Source organism: Benincasa hispida, chromosome 2 (genome assembly GCF_027475165.1).
Source record: "Benincasa hispida cultivar pf3 chromosome 2, pf3_genome.v1.1, whole genome shotgun sequence".
NCBI classification, from domain to species: Eukaryota; Viridiplantae; Streptophyta; class Magnoliopsida; order Cucurbitales; family Cucurbitaceae; genus Benincasa; species Benincasa hispida.
The window spans coordinates 68,324,714-68,330,831 of record NC_143479.1 but is presented as its reverse complement, the minus strand read 5'-3'; the positions used below and the strand labels follow the sequence as shown (position 1 = coordinate 68,330,831).

General features: G+C 38.2%; 1 non-coding gene across 1 annotated transcript; it reads left to right on the top strand.

Moving 5' to 3' along the window:
- The first annotated feature begins 248 nt into the window (after nucleotides 1-248).
- Nucleotides 249-355, top strand: LOC120069626 (small nucleolar RNA R71). The gene has a single exon (XR_005479607.1). It is a non-coding gene; the product is annotated as a small nucleolar RNA R71 (small nucleolar RNA).
- Nucleotides 356-6,118: the final 5,763 nt, after the last annotated feature.

Sequence of the window (6,118 nt, the reverse complement as noted above, 5' to 3'; positions counted from 1 at the left end):
TGACCTGCCTCTTATGTGTTCATGGGCTGTTGATTGCGATGGTCCCATTGCTTGCATCACTGTTTTTAATTCTCAGTCGTTGATCGCTTTCTCTCAAGTCTTCATGATTCTTTGAAATGCGATCAAGTATATTCTTAGCCTCGTAGTAAGTTTTTTCGAGCAGACCTCCAGCTACTGCCGCATTGGCAGCCGTCTGCGATACAGGGTTTAAACCGTGGTAAAAAATTTCCATTCATCGACAATTTGGTAAGCCATTGTGCGGGCAATCTCGCACCAGTCGCTTAAACCTCGCCCAGGTGTCACTGAGCGATTCATCGATATCTTGTTTAAAATTAGTAATCAACTTCCTCATTTTGACGTTTTCTGTCGAGGGGAAGTACTTCTTCATGAACTTTTTCACTATCCGTTCCCACGATATAATTTCCCCTGGTTCGAGAGAATAAGCCCATTTCCATGCTTAGTCACACAACAAAAATGGGAACAACGTTAGTCGAACCTCCTCAGTGGAGATGTTTGGGAACATAAACGTATTTTAGATTTCAATAAAACTCCAGAGGTGGGCGTGCGGATCCTCGCCACGCCTACCGCCAAACTGTTCAGCAGTTTGAATCATCTGCAGCATCACCGGCTGCATCTCAAACCTTAATCTGTCCAGAGCTGGCCTCATGATCCCTATTGAGAAATCATAAAGGTTGGGCGACGCATAGTCTCGTATGAGCCTATTGCGGTCGTTCGCCAAGAGAATGGGGTTCGCCATGATATTATTTGCATTTGGTGCTCGATCTTATGATTGCTCCGCCATGTTGGGATCTTTCTCTTGTTGTCGTTGGCGGTTATTTCTTCTTCTTTTTTGGGTTGTATTTAGGCTCAGAAACTTGTCCTTCGCTCATATGACGGCCGCTTCTTCCTTTACCATAGGAGAGGCAGTGCACAGAGATGGGAAGTTTGCAAAGAAAATAAAAAAGTTACCATTGACACAATATGTACTACCGTAGTCCCCAGCAACAGCGCCAAAAACTTGATGCGTTGTGAATATGATGAAATAATGGTGTATATTGCGATGGTGGTGTATGCGTTGTGCATGCAAGTTTTCCTAGCAAAATCCAAGTATAAATCCTACTAGGTTACCTGGTAAGCCTATGGTCGAACACAGGGACTATGGAGACAGTATGCGACGATGATTTCAGACTTTCTTTGCGGTGACAAATAAAACAATGAGTTGGTTGGTATGTTTGTTTAAGGTATAGATTCTATGCGCCGGAATTGAGAAAAGAGTTAATAACAACGAAAGTTACAATGAGTATGTCGGGGAACGGGTTGAGAAGGGATTTAGCTAACACTTCCTAAGATTGCATTCACATTATATGATCATGCAACACACATACAACAACAGGTCATCTCTCAATGCAAATGCTATAGCTCCTAGTTTTAGGACACATGCGATGTATACGATGATGTCTATAGGATTTACGTGTAAGCCTCTATTCTTGTCTATGCGATGATGAATGACACACACATACACAAGGCGACCGCATACTACCATAACCTATTTCTAGGGTGCATGTGATACATATTAGCAAATAGAGCTTATCTTTAAGTCTCTAACTCTTGCTTACGCGGTTCTAATCTAACTTTCTCAAGCCTAGATTCTAACCTAGCTCTCTCAAGTCTAGGTTCTTTCTTTAGACTCTCTCTCTCGAGTATCTCTAAAGGGGTGATGGACGCATACATAAGAAAAAATGATCGCATAAAAAGAAGATTTTAGATCATGGTAGCTAAGTGCTTCTCAACCCATTCGGAAGTTTAGTTACTCATGCATAGTGTAAAGAGAATGAACAGATGTAAAGATGCAAGTTCCATTCTATAAATGATATCAAAATACAGAATGACAACGAGAAGTAAGGATAGGGAGCCTGGTAGCAATTCTTTATATGGCTAAGCCCTTTTCTCGATGGTGGCCTTCGGTATTTGTAGAGATCAAGGTGAAGAAGCTTTTCTCTCAAATGATTGCACTGATGGGATGTCATTAAATCTCTATCTAATGCGCCGATTAATTATCACCGAAAAGTTGAGTGTACTTGCTACAGTGTATCGTTAACGGCTTGTCAACTAAATTCAGATTCGACCGTCATCAGCTTTCTGTCCTATCATGATTTATTAAGCTTTCACCTTGATGCTCCGTCTCTATGCAGCCACCTTATTGAGCAGATCTTCGTGAATGCATACAATCGTATAGCTTTACGGTCGCATCTTCTAATGCGCTCGGACACTGAATTCCTTGTATCGCAATTCTGCCTTGCACCAACGCATTTTCCTGCACAAAATACGTAAATTAGCTACTTTAATGCGATGGGCGCATGCTATCGTAATGTTCTCAACTTAATGTTTTTGGACACGATTTTAAATATTTTTACCGTCGCAATCCTACATTGTTTTACATCTTTGTGTTGTAATAACGTGCATTTCTGCCCGTTATTAGTAGACCCATTTTATTATATCAGTGTAATGTTTATACAACTCCAAGACTTAGATACAAAGTTTACAACAACAACTCTTAGAACCCCGGAAGTGTGAGATACAAAGTTTACAACAACAACTCTTCGAACCCCGAAAGTGTAACTATGGCTATGATAGACCTTGACCTTAGCAACACCCTAGAACTCCTCACCTTTCGCTACATGGAAAGAAAACATGAAAAAAAATGATGAGCTTTACAAAGCTCAATGAGTGGTAAGTAACTTCTAGAGTCTATTTCAACTCATAATAACAAGCATATCATATATATACAAGGTTAGTACTCAAACCTCAGCTTTGAATAAGTCTGGTCTTAACTTATATGTATGGTAGATAGTTAACTGTTACTAATTATAAACGCTTACTCTTTTGTATTCCCTTTATTCCCTATGTGCACATAGCTCCCTGCTTGTGGGCTCAGAAGCGAGGCCTATCGGCCCTCTGACCATTCCATACGAGGTTCCTCCCACAGGCTCAAGAACCAGACCTCTCAGTCCCCTGACCATCCCGTGAGGTTCCATTCGGGCTCAGGAACTAGGTCTATTGACCCCCTGACCATTCCGATCATATATTCTTATTTTCATGATATTTACTCATTCATAACATAAGCATATACAATTTAATCTAAAATATATGCTTAAGACTTAAAGGACATACCACTCACCTCGGTATGGTAGGAATCTTCCTTTCTAGAAGTTCTTTGATCACTTCGGGCTCCCTTTTGAACCCTAAGATCTATATTCAACATAAAGCCCAGATTACTCATAATTATAAGTCTTATTTCGAGATACTTCCTTCTATAAACCTGCTTTAGAATGTCTCAGAAATCTTACCTTAAAATATTAGCTCAGAACTTCTTGTGGTTTGGCCAGAATTCTCAAAACATCAAGACTGACCCAAGCTTACCCGACAGCTCGACCTTTTTGTCTTTTCCTTACTCTTCAGCTGATTCCTTAGAGCTTCTTCTTCGGAAGCCCAACCATGAGAACTAAACTCTCAGATCTTTCAGGTAGCTTTGAAATCACTCCAAACACACGAGTTTTGTAGGAGAAATTCTCGTCCCAAGTTGATGCTACTTTCAGATCTCACTGTCTGACAACATCTCATTCTCTTGGAACTTCATGACCGACACATGCCCTTCATGATCAACGCGTGGTCTCCTTCAAATCCACTTTCTAACAATCTTCCTTACGCTCTTTGAAGAAGATTTGGCTTATGAGTTGAAGAGACATCTTGTGGTGGTATTTATAGGCTAAAAGAAATTATCCTTCTCATCTTTTAAGGCCTCCAAAGCAAGAGACCTCTTACTCTTGAAGTGTTTGCACCATGTTTTGCCACCATCTACTTCCTTTTCCATTCACCTACTCTTATGCCACTTACCCACTTGAGTTGTCTTCCTCATGCATAAGACTCTCTTTGCATGAATCTTTATTCATCCAGCTTCTACTAACTCAAGCTCAAACTTCTCTCGGTACAGCCATTTGTTCGGATGAGCTTATCAGCCTTACGTAACGCAAGTCTCAATACCACTCCATCGTTTAGTCCATCGTGCAGCTCCTGCATATCATCGTTTAGCTCAATCGTTTAGTAAACATCTCGCTCTCAATGATCTTGCGCATAGCCTAGCTACTGCCCCCATCGTTTAGCTCCATTGTTTAGCACCGACGCCTTATCGTCTAACGCATCTGCCTATCGTCTAACACGTCTACTTATCATGTAATACCATTGCCTAGCGTCTGCGTCTATCACACATGCCTATCATCTAGCGCTTGGCCTATCGTTTAGTGCTCATGCTCATCGTGTAGTCTATCGCCCATCGCCCGCGCATCGTCTAGTGCTCAGCTTATCGTCTAGTGCCCGCTCAATGCTTAACGCTATCGTATAGTGCTATCACATAGCACTATCGTTTAGCTTTCACACTTATCGTCTAACGCTTGCACTGACCGTGTAGTTTCACCGCCTATCGTATAGCTCGATCATATAGCGTATCTCTTTACATCGCTTAACACCGCGCGCAGTTACACGATCGTCTAGCGCATTCCTCAACATCGCCTCAAAGCTATACGGTCGCTTTCCTAGCGCCTTGCGCTCAAGCTTCTCTCGCTCTCTCCCCTCTTGCTCACCCAATCTCAATGCATGAACAACTTGGGCAATGCCTCTTGCCAACGCCTTGGCCAACATACGTCCAACCTCACAAACGCATGGTTTCTTTTGACTTCACACTTAGCCAAATTTTCACTAGTTAAGGCTTATCTCAAAGCTACTAATCACATCTATTTAAACACTTAGAAATTTCATTCTCTTCAACATAGGATTTAACTTCCACTTAGTTAATTCCCTTAATCACCTACTTAAGTAGGGAAATTGAAATACAGGTTTCACAATTATCAATGCCTCTCCGCTCTCACTCACACAATGTTCATTTAAAGTATAACATTAGTGTATCAACAATATATGAATGCTCATTAAAAACTAATTTTAAGTATATCATTAGTGTATTAATAGTATATCAAGATTCATTCTAAAGAAAGTTTCAAGTACAATATTAGTGTACTAATAATATATCAACATTAATTCAAAATTCATTTCAAGTATAGCATTTGTGTATCTTTAGTATATAAGTACTTAACAATACATTTGCAATTATATTAGTAGTATATCAACACCTATTAAATTCAATTTAAAGTGTACATAACATTAGTGTATCAATAGTTTGTCGACATTTATTTAGAATAGTTTCCAACAAAATTAATTGAACCATAATTAATTGATGATAATGTGATGCTAATGTACAAAAAAAAAATAATAATAATATTCTAAAGCAAACGAATAACAACTCAAATTAAGTACACAAATACTAATAAATGCACGATTAGTCATAGATAAATTTGATATATGAAAGGTAAATTTGAAAAATCAATTATATAATTGATATAATTTGTAATGGGTATATTAGTTCAACTAATATACTAATTACTATATATATTAAATTTAAAGTGTATATATATTATTGATATAAATTTGATACACTAGTTGAGGGTAAAAATGAAAAAAAAAAAAAAATCATATTTAACGTTTGTTTGCCATACTTTCAAATTCCAAAATTTTGTTACAAATTTAAGAATGCATTTTTCTAATCTTGTAGATGTCCCACTTGAAAATACATGAACTAAATTATTAATTTCATGGAACTTTAGCCTAAAATTAAAGACATTTAATTTTTATTAAAAATATAAAGTCAACCATAGAAAAAGAACAAGAAAAGAAAGGAGAGGACAAACCTCATCCAACCAAATTGATTACACAATGTATTGTATTTAATAACATTGAACTCAATTATTTTTTTTTTTTTTAAGTACATCAATTTGGGGCTGAGGATTAGAGGTTTTTTTTTTGGATCAGCCCGAAAAAGTCGAATTGGTCAAATCTCAATCTTGTTAGTTTTGTGCAAGGGTTCCAACCCAACCCAACACTTGTATCTTCGGGTTGGGTCAAGTTGAGTCAACTCGATCTCATTTTTTCTGAACCCAAGAATGGACCGAAATACAATTTTTCAAAATTTTCAATGCAACCCAACCAAAAAAAAAAAAATCTATCATATTTT